Raw genomic sequence first — 16,705 nt, forward strand, 5'->3', positions numbered from 1 at the left:
AATTTGACTCGTCGCCCCAGCTGCTCACTCCACGGGACGATGTGCAGCAGGTTCATCTACCCTGGGCTCCAGAAGCACCAGTGCCAGACACATGTGGTCTCCCCACACAGCAACTAATAATTAACCAACTCATTATCCAAGCCATGGTGGAACTCCCTTGGACACTGCAACCCTGAACACTAAACCTAGCCCTGAAACCAGGTCAGAGGCTGCGCAAATAAAACAGAGGCCACACAAACCAAGGCCACTTGTGGCCACCACTGCAGCCACACAAACAGACCCACCTGACCACACACACAGATCAAAGAGAGGCAGAGGCAGTGTGCCTGGGCACAGCTACCCTTCCTGGGCACAGTCACCCCTCCCAGGCCAGGCTGATAAAGCCTCTACCCCAGCAATGCTGGCAGGAAGGGCATTTCTCCAGGTCAAGGACCAGCAGAGGCACAGCCAGCGTTCCGGTCAGCACTGAGCCAGCACGGGAACCCACTGCAGGACATGACCCTGGCAAGGATTATCTCAGCAGTGCTTTAAACACTGCAGCAAAAAAAGGAGACAATGCTGTGTCTCTCTGGGAAAGGGAACGCTTAGGAACAGCCACCCTTGCTGCCAGGGGTGGCAGCAGCTGGTGTCACTGTGCTCTGAGGTCAGTGCAGACTCTGGAAGATCCAGGTATTTCAACCTCTCAGCACCTGCTGCTCTCCAGCCCCCATCCAAACACTGTCAAAGACCCAGACCAAACCCTGATGGGATGGTGGAACAGAGTCTGCTGGAAGGGAAAAGCCATCAGAGAGTGACACAGAAAGACAGGTAACTCAACCTCTCATCACAGCACTCTGTGGGGATCTACCTCACCAGCAAAAACCTGTTCCCAGTGTGCCTGACCTCAGCTCCAGCTGTGCAGCCCCAGGAGCCCTGGCAGGTGACCACTGGGCTCCCTCTCCCTCAGGCTGCCCGTGGCTGCAGACAGACAGCTCTGCACCCACCGCACACCCTCTGACCTTGTCCTGAGAACTGAGCCCTCCAGAGAACTGTCCCAACAGCTCCCTCCCTGACACCTTCCAGAACTCTCAAGCTATTCTCGAGTGCGGACACCAGACTGGCCTCAGCATCCGAGGCATCTCTAACCCCACTGTGACACCTCTGCCTCTCACCAACACTTCCAGCTCAGCTAAGGCAAGTACCAACACGAGGTGATATTTATCATGACCTACCCAACTCACTAGGCAAACTTCACCCAATCCATGAGAAAACAGCCTGTCTTCTCTCAGAAGCCTTCCCTCACATGCCCTGCAAATCAGTACTCCACACACAAGAGTAAAGGGAGGCACCTTAAAGAGCCTCAAAAAGCAGGGCATCTCTCTGGGAGAGGGGACATGGCTGTGATACAGAATATCCTGAGCTAGAAGAGACCCACAAGGATCATTAGTCTCGCCCCTGGCCCTGCACAGATGCCCCATTCCACCCTGTGCCTGGGAGCACTGTCCAAACACTCCCTGAGCTCTGACAGCCTTGGGGCCATGACCATTCCCTAGGGAGCCTGTTCAGTGCCCCACCACCCTCTGGGGGAAGAACTCTTGCCTGACAGCCAACCTAAACCTCCCTGACACAGCTCCGTGCTGTTCCCTCAGATGAGGAATGCATCCTGAGCCATCAGAGATGCTGTAGCCATCACAAAGTCCCTTCACGCACAGGGACAACTCCAATTCCAAAACAGGCCAGTTTTCCCAAGACTGTACCTATTAGAGAGCCTCTCTGGAATGGCATCAGCCAACACCTGGATACCTAGAAATGCTCTGAACCACTGACCACGACCACCTGGGTCAGTCCAAGCTGGCTGGACTCTGTGTTGACTTTGCTCTCTAGTCCCAAGGGCTGTTGCCCTCCCTTGCCCATTACACAAGGATCGGCTCTTTATGTCTTTTTTTGTGTAACAAACTCTGAAATCCCCCGTCACCTCTCTGTGTGCTCAATCCTAGCCGAACCCCTCCAGGGCTGGGAGAAACATTTGGAGCATCCCCCTGGCTTTTGTGGGTATATCTGGATGCAGATCATGGTACGAGGTGGGTATCACAGTGTGCTGTAAACAAACAACTCCAAGTTCTGGAAACAGAGAGAGTGCTGGCTTGGCTCTCTGCCGGGACTCCTACATCCAGCTTTTCCAAGTGCTGATAACTGCAGCTGCAGTTGCACCCCCCAGGAGGGCAAGTTGGGGCTGCACCAGCAGCTTTCCCAGGGCAAGGTGGGGAGCGCCCACACAGAGTATCAAAGTTTGTGGGATGTCAAGCGGGTGTTTGGAACACCATGGGCCTGCAAGGCTGGAAGAGGAATGGGGCAGGGCCCTCCTGAGCAGCCCTGTGGCAGCAGCACTAAGGCTGTGCCCCTCTGGCCCTGGCTCAGAGACCCACAGCTCCCACCGGAGCAAACCATGGACCAGCATTCTGAGCAGAGGGACAACGGGGACATGGGGCACAAGACAGGACAAGCAGCAGCTACTTTGCTGTGCATGCTTCACCACTGCCTTTTTACCACTCACCACCCCCAGGAGGGGGACACAGGGCTGGTGGGTACAGGGACTGTGCAGGTATCGGGCAGGTAATGAATGGTGCTCTCAGAGTGACTAAACCCAGTGTGAGCTCTGCAGCGCCAGGGGCTTCTGCCAGGAGCCACACTACCAGTGGCAGCCTGGAGAGGTCAATCCCTGAGCCTCTGCCTGGTCCAGCAAGAGCCACGGTGGCAAACACTAATCCCTGCAACATGCAGTGGTCCTGCACGAGCTGGTGGGTCACTGCTGTGGGGACCCCGAGCCACCCACAGCACTCCCACACACGCCTCAGCAGGGTCTCCCAGAGATGGATCCAAAGGGAGCTCCTACCTGTCTCACGGAGGAGCCAGGTGAGAGGCAAAGATGCCCAGCAAGAGCTCAACCTCGGCTGTTTCTCTGGGAACGCGGCCACCAGGCCGGCTGCGGCTGGCGCAGCTCCCACTGGCGCAGCTCCCACTGGAAGCGGCAAGCAGGAACAGGCACCCCGCTGCAGGGGCAGGGCCCGGCCCTCCCTGCCCGCATACACCCACATTCCCCAGCCATGAGCGCACCTCCCCTTTCCTGGGAACCTCCTGCCACCCAGCCGGCAGCGCACACAGCCCGGGCTGCCCTGCCAGCACCAGAGCCCCCGGAGTGCGGCAGCATCCCCGACCCTTTGCCTCGTGGCCAGGGCCAGCCCCGCACGCATCAGAGCTCCAGAACCTTCCCCCGGAGCACAGCCAGCCCGAGGGACGGAGGGGGCTGGAGGACGGAGCCCCCTGAGCAGCTGCAGAGCCGCTCCTGCGCTGACCTCTGCGGCACGGCACTCCCGGGAACGTCCGGGCACGGCGCTGCCTCAGGTGCAGCCGGGATCCTCGGGAGCGTGTGCGTTCCCTGGAGCCTGCCAGCCCCAAGACACCCCTCTGGCACACAAGCCCAGCAGAGAAGTGCCTCCACAACACCCAGATCCAGAGCAGAGCGGCGGAACCCAGCGAGGCCCCCCGGGAGCGGGCGGCAGGGCTTGGCTCAGCCCCCAGCTCCATGCGTTCCATGCCTTAAAAAGCTGTGGATGCTGCTGTCACCTCCCGGCCCTGCCAGGCCGCAGGGCTTGGGGGCAGCGCCTTCCACAGGGCCCGGAAGGGGACAGGGGCACAACCAGCACCGCTCCAGCCGAGGTCCCACGAAGCCCTGGGACCAGAGAACTCCTCACCAACACCCAAGAGCTGCTTCAGCTGCCAGTGCCCACTGAATGCCCAGCCCCGTGGGGTCCTGTCCCCCTGTCCCACCACTGGAGATGCCACACCTCCTCTCTGCACGCTACCCCGTACCAGGTGAGGGCCCCTGTGCTCCCAAACACGAGGTCCCAGGGAGGGACCTCGGCAGGGGTGGCTGGGGCTGAGCATCCCCCAGATGAGGCCTGGCACCAGGGAGCCGCTTACAAGAGGGGGTGCAGGCACACTTCTGGGCTCCCCAACCCCCGTGCTGTTCCATACCTCTGCTCTGGCAACCTCCCAAACAGTCCCACTTGCCTGGGAGCCCACCACCAGCACTCCTCTCCCCATTCTGCCGATGTTGCTGGGCAAGGGCAGGAAGGCTTGGCCCACCCCACCCATGCTGGGACACCACAGGGCAAGTAGGACAAGCCGACACACGTGCTTGAGTCCCAGGTGTGCGGCTAGCAAGGGAACCAGACCCCAGAGCACATGCTGCCAAGCCACCACACCACGGCTGCTCCAGCACCACTGCCAGCGCAGTGCCGAGGACACCAGAGCACGACCCGTGAACGCTCACACAACCTCACTGCGCCCCAGCGCAAACCCTGCAGAGCTCCGGAACAGAACCAGGTGCCAGTGCACAGGCCAGAACCTCAGCTGGGACAGGCCACAGCCACCCATCCCTGCAGGCCCTGCTGGCACAGGGGGCTCTTTTCAGCCCAGCACCGCTCCTGTGATTACTTACCCAGAGCCCGCAGAGGACCCCCACCCAGGAGACCGGGCTCGACACTGCCGTGGGGATCCTTGGGACACATGCTGCCAGTGCTGCCACGCTCTCGCCTTCGGAAGCGGCTCGTGAGCAGTTTCCAGAGTCCCCCCGTCTGCACGGGGTCGGCGTGCAGCCGGCATCCGGCCCTGGTCAGCTCCGGGTACAGCAGGTCCCGCTTGCTGGGGCAGGTGTGCAAGGAGCTGGCATCACCCTCGCTCTTGGTGCGGAGGCGCGTGGGGCGCAGGAGCCCCCCAGACTCGGACCTCCGCAGCTCGTGGCCCCGGCGCAGGCGAAAACTGAAGCTTTTCCGCAGGGAGCTGAAGTTCTTCCTGGGGCTGGAGCCGCTCCAGCCGCTGCCCCCGAAGAGGTTCCAGCGGCGGCTGCCCCACAGGGAGCCCCCCCGGAGGAAGCCGGGGCTCTCGGTGGGGTGCGGCGGCCGGGCGCTGGGCAGGAAGGTCATGCTGCTGGGGCGCGGGCGCTGCGCCTCACCGGGGCCGTCGCCCTCTCCCTCGGGGCTCTGCCTGCGGGGCGAGCGCAGCCGGATCAAGTCCAGGAGGCCGCCGCGGGCGCGGGCGGGGGGCGGCGGCGGCAGCAGCGCCCCAGGCAGCCCGTTCCCCGCCGCGCAGAAGCTCTTGGGCCGCCGGCGCTGCTGCTGCGCGGCGCCGAGCGCGGCCTGGACGGCGGGGACGCCCTGCAGGTCCAGCGACTCGCAGACGCTGACGGCGCGGCGGGGGCTCGGCCGCGGAGCGCCCCGGCCCGGCGCGGCCCAGCGCCAGCCTTCGGCCATGGTCAGCGGCGGGGCTGTCCCATGGCCCCGCGCCCGCCGCTCTCCGCCGCCGGCGCGGGGCTCCCACAACGCGCCCGCATGTCCGGGCCGTGCTCGGCGCCGCCAGCGCGGGGGGACGGGCCGGCCCGCCCCGGAACGGGCCGGGGCCGCGATGGGGATGGGGCGGGGGCCGGGGCCGCCCCGCCTGCCGCGCCCTCCGCGGGCACCGACGGCACCGAGCCCGGGAGACGGGCAGCGGCAGCGGCGCCGTCCCGGGGCGGCGCGGGGCTGCGGCCCCGGGGCAGAGGGGCGCCGGTCCCCGATACTGCTCGGCCGCTCTCAGTGGCCGCGGCGCTGCCCGGAGCTCGCCGTGGCGCTCACCGGGACCAGAACCGGCCCGAACCCCGTCGGGGCGGCGCCGAGCGCCGGGACCAGAACCTGCCCAGGCCCCGCCGGGGTGTTCACCGGGACCAGAACCGGCCCGGACCCTGCCAGGTACCGACCGCCGGGCAGGGCCGGCAGTGGGGACCTCGGTGCGGCGAGCGGGGCCGACCGTGTCCGCCAGGGGGCGCTGCGACACCGGGAGCGACACCGGGATCCCGCTACCGGCAAACACGCACCCGCACCCCTTCGGCGGCCCCGGCTCCATCCGCCCCTTTCAGCATCCCTGCGCTCCCCCGCTGCCTTCCCCGACCGCAGTCCCGCCGAACGTCCCACAGCCCGGCCCAGAGCTTCCCTGCTCCTGTCAGGATCCCCCGCTCTCGGCGCCCAGACTACCGGCCCCGGCCGCACCGGCCCTGTCCCAGATCCAGCTACCTTCTGCCTTCTCACCTTTTCCAATGGGGAATGGGGCAGCGAACCCCCCAACAGCCGCCGTGTGCTCAGGGACACGTGGAAACCACCAGTATGGAGCCCAGGGGCCCAGGCAGCCCGGAGTAACCACACCCTGGAGCACAGACCACCAGCAGCACCGACTTCCAGAGCCCACCCCGAGCCCGAAGCAGAGGGCACCAGGTGAAGTGTGACCACCTCAGCCAGAACTTCACTCCTGTCTCGTTCCAGGGCAGTCACTTCCTTTGACCAAACCCACCACCACCAAACACTGACCCTCCTTCTTGGACACTGGAATCCTGACTGTGGTACCCCCTCCACTTCTTCCCCAGCACCCCTCACTGCTGCCTGCTGTCCTTGTCTCCAGCACCACCTCAGGGCACTCCTTCTCCTCTTCCTCCTCCTCCTTTTTCGTCCATACTTTTTCCCTATCCTTGGCTTTCCTCCTTCACATTGCAAGTATGATCTGTGCTCCCTCTGGGGAGGAAAACAAAAAAGATGCCTGACTCCCCCTTAAACTATTTTTACCTAACTGAAAGCCCTGTCTGCTGAGCCAGTCCAAGTCTTCTGCTTCTCCAGGCCTCTCCAGGGAACACCTTAACATCAGGCACCTCCCTTCCCCCTCCCCCCCACCCCCCCGTCTTGGACTCCACTGCCTTGACTCTTCCAAACTTCCATCACCTTCTTGGACTGTGACTTCTCTTTGAACCCTCATTCTCCTCCACAGCAAGCCTCATCCTAGTTCTCCCGTTTTCTGGATGCACCCAGCATCCAGACATCGGACACAGCCAAGCCCCACCTAGAGCTCTTCCACTCCCTACTGCACATCCAGCGCCTCGGCCAAGCCCCATTCTTTCACCCTCCTCCCTCCTCTCCTATGCCTACAGTCCCACCATCCACATCCCCTCTCATCCCTGTCAGTACCACAGACCCCACCACAGCATGCAGGAGCAGAGGTCCCAACCAGAGCCCCTCCTGGGGCTCCACATCCTGCTCTTCCCTCAGGTCTTCACACCTGTCATCACCAGCCCTACATGGCATTTCCCCTCCCGGGCACCCGCTGCCAAACGCACAGAGCTGGAGTTCAGAGCTGCCACTCCCCACACCATAGCCATGTCCCTGGGCAGACAACGGACACATCCCACTCCCCTCCTTCCCAGACAATGGGCACCTGTGCCCAGGACTGAGCAGAAGATGCCTGCCAACCCGCCTGAGCTGCAGCTCTGCCATCTGTGCCAAGGTCACAGGAACGGGAACTGCCAGACTAGATCCGACCCGCATGCACAGCATCTGCCATCCCATCCCGGCTCCCGGAGGAGCAGCACTGCAGCACCAGTGAGGAATTCTGCAGGAAGCAATTACAAGGGAATGTCTTCCAAAGTACTAAACACCAGACAGGGCTGGCTGCAGGACCAGGCTGTCAGAGCCGACCTGGCAGGGGTACCTCAGGCACAGGTACCTGGCTCTGGGCAGGGAAGCAGGTCAGGACACTCACAAGCTCCTTTCCACCGTGCCTGGCACAGCTCTGTGCTCCCAGGGATGGAAAGTTCTTCCTGTAGGGAGGTAAGATCCATCTCTTTCCAAACCCTGGGTTTAACACATACTCCAACAGCACCAGATGGTTCCCCTTCCACATGAGTCTCAGCTTTTTAAAATATTCTGGCAGGTTCTGGCTGTGAGGTATCGCTGAATCACAGACTGTCTGCTGGAGAGATGATGCACCTTGTGCTGCCTGCTGAGGAAGGACTGGACATGCTGGATCCCCCTGACAGGGTCTGTCTGACCCATCCCTATGGCCTCCTCAAGACCCCTCCAGCCTCTGACCTCCTTCCTGCTCCAGCTCTTCCTCCTCCTCTGATTCCATCCAAATTCTGATAAAAACTGCTGAAAAACATCCCTTTTCATCCTACTGAAAAGTCTCCCTTAGCTGACAACATCCCTCCCCTGGTCCTACCAGGCATCATATTTTTAAAGCTGTTTGTGTTTCTAAAGCATTCCCAATTCTCTGCAGTTTGTCTCCACCTTTCTTTAACACAGAGTCAGAGCCTGGGCACAACACTCAACTGGAACCTCCAGCAGCCTAAGAAGAAATACAGACACAACACCTGTCCTACTGCATCCCAGTAAGATACTGGTCTGTACCACAGTAACAGCGTAACACTGTTCTTACCTAATTAGGCTGTTTCATGGCAAAGGTTTCCAAATGCTATGTGCATTGATGTGTGTATTGACATGATCCCTTTGATGTTATTTTGAAAGATGTCTAAAACAGGCAACAATGGAGCCTTAGATTCAAGTCCTGGGATTGAGGGCTGCAGGGCACCTGCACACAGGTTAGGAATCTGCACCCCAGGACAAGTTCAAACCCCACTAGTCTCTGCAACAATGGCCTCCAGCTGCCTCAGTCTCCACCAATGGAGGAACTGCTCTGAGAACAAGACCAGGGTTTGAGAAGAGCTATCACTGCAATTCTCCACATGCCTTTAATGTGTCTCTTCTCTAGCAGTGCACACCATAACCATACTGGGTTGGACTGAAGCTGCGTCTATGTGTAATGCAGAGGACAGGTGACAGCTCACCTGCTCACAAGCTGCTGGTGGGCAGCTGCTTGGCCAGAGTCCCCAGGGCTGTGCAGGGCTGCAGAAGCATCTCCAGGAGCTGGGAAGTAACAGGGCCTTGGCAATCTGACCCAGAGCAGGTGCCTGGGGACAGAAGCAAGCTGGTCCCTTACCAGTCCTTCTTTGAGTCACATGCACGGTACAAACATTATGGCCACGAACATCTGGCTGAAATTAATGTAATTCATGAGAGGCTTAACAACAGCTGCACAGGAATAGTCCGAGAGCCAGGGAACATTCCAGTGCTGGTTGGCCTTGGTGTGACATTCAGGGTGGAGCCCTGAAAAGGAAAGGGAATCTAAACCATGGTCAAATGCTCCACTGTGCTCCCCAGACCCCATGACACTGGTATCACTGCTCTCCCAGCCCCACCAGCACTGGTATCCCTGTGTTCCCCCAGACACAAATAGTGCTGCTGCTCCAGAGATCTGCAGACAGGGTGGTTTTGTTGCCAAGGAGATGGCCAGCTGGGATAATGGGACACCCGCACTCACCATCCCTCCTGGGTTTAAAGGCACTGTCACTCTGCAGAGGTGCTGAGTCTGGGACCCCCCTGCAGCCCCACACATCCAGCAGGGATGAGGGAGCAGCATTGCCCTGGCAGCCAGAGGAGAGAGGAGGTTCCTAGCATGGATGGCCCAGTAGTTCCGAGTGCCCGCGCAGAAGGCAGATACCAGCGCACCAGGAGCACGTGAAGACACCAGCCAGCTCCAGGCCCTACGTGCCCCCAGAGCTGTGAGTGCCCGAGGCCGACAGCCCTGCACAGACTGTGCTGGCCCTGGGATTGTGGGCAGCCCACCAGCCTAAGCACCACTTCCAGGGACAAAGTCAGGACAGGTGACAACACCGCACCTGTGCCAGGCTGCAGGGCACCTCGGGCCCTGGCACATGCCGTCCAGCTGGAGCAGGAGGGCTCTGTGCAAGGCAGGGATGGCAGCCAAGCCCCCCCACAGCTGCAGGAGGACCCTGAGCGCTGTGTCAGGACCATGCTGGAGCTCCTGGGCTCTGCAAACCGGCTCCAGCCGGCTCGGCCATGCACCAGGAATACTGATGAGGCTCTGCCAAGACGGAGCGTCTGGGGGCGCAGGCTCGCTGGCCCGGCCGTGGGGTGCAGCCCCCGCAGCCCCACGTCACAGCCCAGACTGCCAGCACGTCAGCAGCACCGTCACTCCCAGGCAGTGCCGGGGGACCAGGACTGAGCCAGAGACACCCTCGGCCCAAGCAGGAGGAGGGAGAAAGAGACAGAGGCATCCCCTGACCCTGAGCAGAGAGACACATTCACACCGAGTCCTGCCGCAGACTCAGCATCCACCACAGCACCACTGCCCACCACACAGCTCCACTGTGGTAACCTTTTCTAGGCACCCCAACAACTCCGGGTCACCAAAACCACCCTGGGCCCAGGAGACAATGTCCTCCTGCTCTCCACGGACAAACACCCACCCACCCCATAGCCCTGCACATCCCCAGGCTCTTGGCACGGAGAGACGAGGCACTGCTCCGGGTCCGAGTTCTGCCACAGACCCTCAGTGCCCTGCCCTGCCCATCCCACTGGCAGCACAGAGCACTGGGACTGACACTTGGCAGGCTGACTGACTGACTGCCCAAGGCCTCTTGCTGAGAGGTGCCTCAAAGCAGGTTGATCCCTACAGCTTCCATGGAAGGAGGAACAGGCCCAGCCAGCAGAGAGTTAACACCAGCTGAGAAGTAAGTAACAGTCACAGGAGAGCCCGACTCCAGCACCAGCTCCCTCCCTCCTCCCACACTGCACACCCCCAGCTCAGGTCCCACCGCAAACCTCGAGCTGCTGATGAGGAAATTGCCACCTTCTTCCCCCCAGCCCGGGATGCAGCACTGAAGCAAACGCCTCCCTCCCACGCACGTGAGGTCAGGCCCATGTCACACACACAGGGCACGGCCATGCTCTTGTCCACCAAGGAGAGAAGCTGAGCACCCAATTGATGACAGCCTTTCAAACAGAGCATCCTGCCATGGACCCTGTGGAGGTGGTCATGCTGCAGATCCTGCACCCACATGCTGCAAGTCAGATGCAGGGATGACAGATGCAGGGATGATCCTCCCTAAGCTGGTCCAGACCCTGGTGCCTCAGGGAAGCCCTGGAAGATAACGCTCTGGGACGTTACCTACAGGGTGTAATAGTAGATCAAGGCAGCAGCAATCACTTCTGCTCCTTAAGCTACCTCTGGGCACTTCTGCACGCAGAGACATCCCTGTATCCTGATTTAGTATCCTGTCTAAATCTGCAGCTGGTCTGGTACCTGCACTGCAGGGCACGAGAAGCCCCGCCACCCTGGCAGCCATGCACCGGGCTGGCCCCAGGCACCAGGCTGTTTCCAGGGACAGAGATGTTCTCATGGAACAGGGCTGCCTCCAGGCACCAGGATGTTCCCAATTCCCAAGCTCCCCACTGGTAATGCAGGTATAAGCAGCATCAGCATGATTAGACCAGACATTGTGAAATCTCCTTGGGATTTTGAAATCCAAAGACAAAAGGCCAGGTGAAAGTTTGGTTAGAGGACTAAAGAAGACCTCTGCAGGTCCTCAAGCTTTGCTTTAAAATCTCTGCCGTAACCATCACTTAAACAGTGAAGATCCTCCAGTTTATTCCAAAAGCAGCAAACGAGAAGAAATGGCATGAAAAATAGCAACGGGATGAAACTAAGATGTAAGTGGTGCAGCAATGGGACTCGGAGCACATGAAAATCCTCATAGAGGTCAGGAGAACATGGCAGGAAATGGAGGAGGCTGGAAAAACCCTCCTGCCTTGACAGAAAGGCAGACACCCTGCAGCAGCCTGCAAAGGATGGTCACAGAGCTGCCCTTTAGCTGGCCCATGGAGCTCCTGCAGACATGACCGCTCTGCAGTGATGTTCTCTGCCCAGCCGATGCAGGACATTTCTGCAAGCAATGCTCCCACCACCCCAGCAGCAGGTGGAGCCTCTGAGCCAGGCCCGTGCTGACCAGAAACACCACCGGCCCTCACGCCCTTCTGACACATCACAGACACCAACAACACAACCATTTTGGGAAGAGCCCACCCTGGCAAAAGATAGGACTGGAGGGTCACCACGCTCCACAAAAAGGGGAGCAGCCTAGAATCCCAAAGGGATGCTCCCAACAGTGCTTCCCAAAGTTCTCTAAGACCTCTCCTCCCTCCCTGGGATACATGCAGAACAATGAAAGCCATGGAAAGATCCCATTCTCCTGCCCTGTTCCCAAAGGCACCTGCTCAGGAACAACAGAGCAGGCAAAGGAAGTATTTTCAAAACACAAGCTAAAAAGCTACTGAGGCTGACAACAACACAGGATGCTCACGTGGGCCTGTGCACCCCAACAAATGCTGTGTTACTGCTGCTCCCACCTCGTCATCCTCTGAGGCGAGCATGGTGACTAACAGCATCTGCACACAGATCTAACAATCTGCAGAGATTGTTTTGCTGCAAACAACAAGTGCCAGTTGTGAGAACAGTGTTAGTAATACCCCTGTTTCCCACCTGGAGCAGGGGGACTGCTTCAGCCCCCAACAACCTTCTCCAGCTCCCTCGTGGTGGACAGGCCCCAGACTCCATGTGGAACTTCAATGCTCACAAGCAACGGACTTAGAGAAGGAAATATCAGCCTTGGGATGTTAAAGAAGTAGATGTCACGTGTCATGTAGAACTCACCTTCACAACAAACACTGTAGGTAGGACTGTCCATTTCAGTGAACCCACTCATACTTCAGCTGCTGCCCCCAGGTCCTAGAGAGAGCCAGAGGCAGCCCCAGCCTGAGGGATGCTGTGCCAAAGACCCTGCTCCAGGCTGGCCAAGGGCTGGATGTCTCCTGCTCCTGCTCTCACTTTGGCACGAGGGTCCCAGCTCTGGCCCCTGGAGCAGCCCCTGCTGGAAGCAACCTCCCCACCCCATGCGAGCCATCTCCATCAGTGCTCACCTTTACAGATTCCAGTAGCCCCAGGAGCCTACCTGTAACTCAGGCATTTCAGGTTCCTCCCCGAGGTCTCTGCACAGAGGCCAGCCACCAACCACAGACATCAGAAAAACCCAGAAACTGAAAGTCACAAGCCACAGCAGGAAGGTGGGACGGAAGATGCAGGTCTTGCATCTGGTTCTCTGTTCCCACCCCGTCCCGAGGCTTCCCTGCTGCAACCACAGACACCTCGGTCTGCACAGGCTCCTTGCCCAAACAGGAATGGGTGCCACATATTACTGCAGGGCCCCAGGAGGGACCAGTCCCTGTGTCACTCTGCCTGGATCACACCCTCAGCCTCAGCAACCCTCACCTCGTGTCTCCATTGCATCACCACACTGAGCCCCAGCAGGGTCCCAGGGGTCCCGGCTGCCTGAGTCACAGTGGGGCCCCTGCCTGACGTGACCACAGAGAGCAACAAGGGAGACCTCAAATCCCCCGGCACCAAAACAACTTCCCGTGTGGTCGGGGCAGAAGGGGATGGCTTTGAGTCCCTCACACCACCTTGGATTTGGCAGGGAGAACCATTCTTGATGATTTTTCCAGGACCCAATACAGACACTGAATGCTTACAAGACAGGATGAATCCCCAGGAATCTCCCCCAAACCTGCCTCAGCTCAGTTTGTATTCACAGCTACACACTGAGGGCGCCAGTTCTTACTCCACACATCTCTTGGTGACCATTGATTCCTCCAGTTTCTTCCTGAGGTAACTCTACACTAACCCAAATACCACAAAGAAACCTCGAGGTCTTATTTAATCACTTACACCTTTCACTAATCCCACTGCTTGGGAGCTGTTCTCAGTGTCATGGAAAGTAGATCCCATCAAATTACGTCACCCAGCACCCACTTCCCTCCTCTAATTCTCCACTAATTCGGATTATGTCAGGCACTCCGCTGCTCTCTCAGGGATTGGTATCAGCCTAACTGTATCCTAAATACCTGAGTCATCCATGGATCCTGCTGAAGGCTGGCATAGCATCAGCGCCCTCCAGCCTCACTCACCTTCTCACAGCCAGCTCACAGGGAGCTCTGCAGCTAGCTCTGGGTGCCAGCTGCCCAAAGCTGGGAATCTGAACACACCTGGCTTTGGCAGCTGCTGTTCAGAACTGAACAACCACTCCAGAGTAAGGATTCCACTTCTCCAAGCAGGGATGGAGATGCTTACACTGCACAGCTCCCCACACCCCGTGTTTCAGACAGTAGAGACAAACATCACAGCTAAAAACATCCCTGTTCCAAATAAACCTCCCAATTCCCATAGCCACTGACCAGGATGCCAACGGCCACTCATGTCCCACCTCTTTTGCTCACTTCCATTCTTGGTCTGTGTTCTGTAACGCCAACTCTTCCTCTGTTTAGGATCAATTCTGTGCCAGTCCTGCTGTTCAGATGCACCACCTGCCCCAAGCGCCAGGCTGGCTGTTGGCACAGCCTCCCTCATTAACGAGGCTTTATGTGATTTGGGCACAAACATGACATTCTTTGGAATTACTGCATTTGCTATTTGTGTTCCCTCTCCCAAGACCTGCGGCTCGTCATTTTATAGTTTTTTTGGCTTTAGTGACACCACCCTCCAAAACCAAATGGCAACGGATGAACATTACCCAAACACCTTGCCCAGAACAGCATCGTTGCTCCAGATTTGCAGGGCACTGTGGAGGTTGTGAGGGACAGGGAACATCCCTCCCCACACACAGGCAATCAGGTACCAAGGAAAGGGCTGGCACAGCTGCCAAGGGATGACCTTGATGGAGATGAAACACTGCTGGGAACCTCCCTGGGGATGCCCAGGGCTGGCACCAGGCTGGTACCACTGGTACCACCATGACACCAGTCCCGGTAACTCCAGCATTCACTGCTCACTTCAAAATCCATGCCACAACTGGGGCACTGTGCACTGCCTGGAGCAAGTCCCGGGCAGGGCTGGGGGGTTCACACCTCCACCGGGCTCTTTAGATAAAGCTGGTTTTGTGCTGGGCTGGGAATGAACAGCACTGAGACATCAAGACTAGGGGAAGGGCTACCAGGAAGCAAGTGCAGCCACTAGGGTAGGAGGGCTACGAGGGAGCATGGTGTGCACCCCAGGACCATGGCATCCCCCCTGAAAGAACTCTGCTTTGAGAGGAGGTGGCTGCAAAGCTCTGCCATGCTGTGCTGCTAGAAGGTCAGCAAACAGGAATCCTGCCCTTGCACGACACACAGGCAACCGGCAGCTGGCTGGGGAGAGCCTGGGAGAAGGGACAGATCCAGTGGAGCCCAGACCAAAGCTCGGGCTCAAGGGGAGCTCTGCCTCCTGGCCTGCTCTCACAGCCAGTGCAGCCCCGTTCTGCAGCCCTGGAGCTTCAGGGGAGGAAGGTACAGGACAAGTATGGGGTGTGTGATAGGCACATGGAGAACAGTACAAAGCAAGGAAACCCCATCAGCTCAAAGCAATACTCAAGGTGGCAGAAAAAAAAGAGAATGAGTGGCAAAAGGACCTTACAATACTGAGTGCCCAACTACCAGAAGAGCAGGTGATTGATGAAAAATGGAACCATCAGAAACAAACAATTCTGATTTTACATCTGCAAAAATAAGCTGCAAGTTGTCACCACTTGGATGAAATCCTGGTGTTATTCTCAACAACTCTATGAAAACATTTCCCAGAGAAGCTGTGGCTACGCCATTCCTGCAAGTGTTCAAGTACAGGTTGGATGGGGCTTGGAGCAACCTGGGACAGTGGAAGGGGGGTGGAACTGGATGGGCTTAAAGTCCCTCCAAACCCAAACCATTACAGGATTCCATGATTCTGTGAACATCAGTTTGCTGCTCAGCAGCAATCAAAGAGCAAAGAGGGTGCCAGCCATAACTAGGTAAAGAATGGAGAACAAGAGTGGGAATATCCCAACACTCTCATCCTGACCCACAGTCCTCACTCACCAGCTAGCAAGAGGGGCAGAAGAAGACTGATATGACATTATAGCTACTGTACAGGGAGCCTGGAAAGGAAGATGGCAGAGGGGGAATGAAGTTTTCCATGCTGGGAGAAGAAAGGAGGAGGTCACTAGGGAACAATTTGTTCACTGTTTCTTCTGAAGCGGGAATGTAGGGACATCACATCCAATTAGGCAGGTCCAAAACAGGAGATTTTTTTACATAAAGCATCACTGTGAAATGTCTCATCAGGGCTGTGGTGGAGCTCAGTAAACACACGCAGAGGAGGATCAACAAAACCCAAGGACAAAAGCTCCGTGCTACAAAAGCTCCGAGGCTACAGAAACACAAGATGCAGCTTTGGACTTGGGAATGGCTTCCTGGGAGCAGGAAAAGCACAGCCCAGCCCATGCACAGCAGGGCAGCAGCACGGGCTGGGCAGGGGGCAGAGAAGCCCCTTTGGCAGCAGCACAAGGAGGGCCCCTTGCCCCCTCTCCCATGTGCACATGCCGTGGTTGGGGCTGTCACACCGTCCCCGAGGCCCAGGGTGCCAAACCCACATTCCCACTGACATTTTCCATGCTTGCTCACTGCATCAGGAGGGTATTTATAGAAGTTTCAGCAAAAGCAATTCAGACACTTCCCAAAAGCAGGCTGGGGAAAAACGTGGCAGCTTGGCCAAAGCTGTACATTTTTCCAGTTCTGAGTGAGGGATTGAAGAGCTGATCAACCTCCCAGCTCCAGGCTGTCCAGCACTCCAGACTGTGATCTGCCAAGCCGCAGTGGGTGCTGCTTGGGGCCCAGCAAGTGTTAACTGCATCTCCAGTCCCAGCATTTCTCAGATGAAATCTTGGGGTTATTCTTAACAACTCTATGAAAGCATTTCCCAGAGAAGCTGTGGCTACCTCACCCCTGAAAGTGTTCAAGGCCAGGTTGGATGACCAGGAGCAACCTGATCTAGTGGAAGGTGTCCCTGCTCATGGCAGGGGGTGGGACTGGATGAGCTTTAAGGTTTTGGGTTTTATGACCACGGTAACTGCAGGATTTCCCTCCAAAGTATTACCTGAGACGGGGAAGCA

General features: G+C 58.3%; 1 protein-coding gene across 2 annotated transcripts in view; it reads right to left on the reverse strand.

Moving 5' to 3' along the window:
• The window catches only part of AGAP3 (ArfGAP with GTPase domain, ankyrin repeat and PH domain 3), a 56,785-nt gene that overhangs the window by 23,154 nt on the left and 16,926 nt on the right, over positions 1-16,705 (reverse strand). The window lies entirely within an intron of this gene.

The sequence above is a fragment of the Cinclus cinclus genome, chromosome 1, assembly GCF_963662255.1.
Source record: "Cinclus cinclus chromosome 1, bCinCin1.1, whole genome shotgun sequence".
NCBI classification, from domain to species: domain Eukaryota; kingdom Metazoa; phylum Chordata; class Aves; order Passeriformes; family Cinclidae; genus Cinclus; species Cinclus cinclus.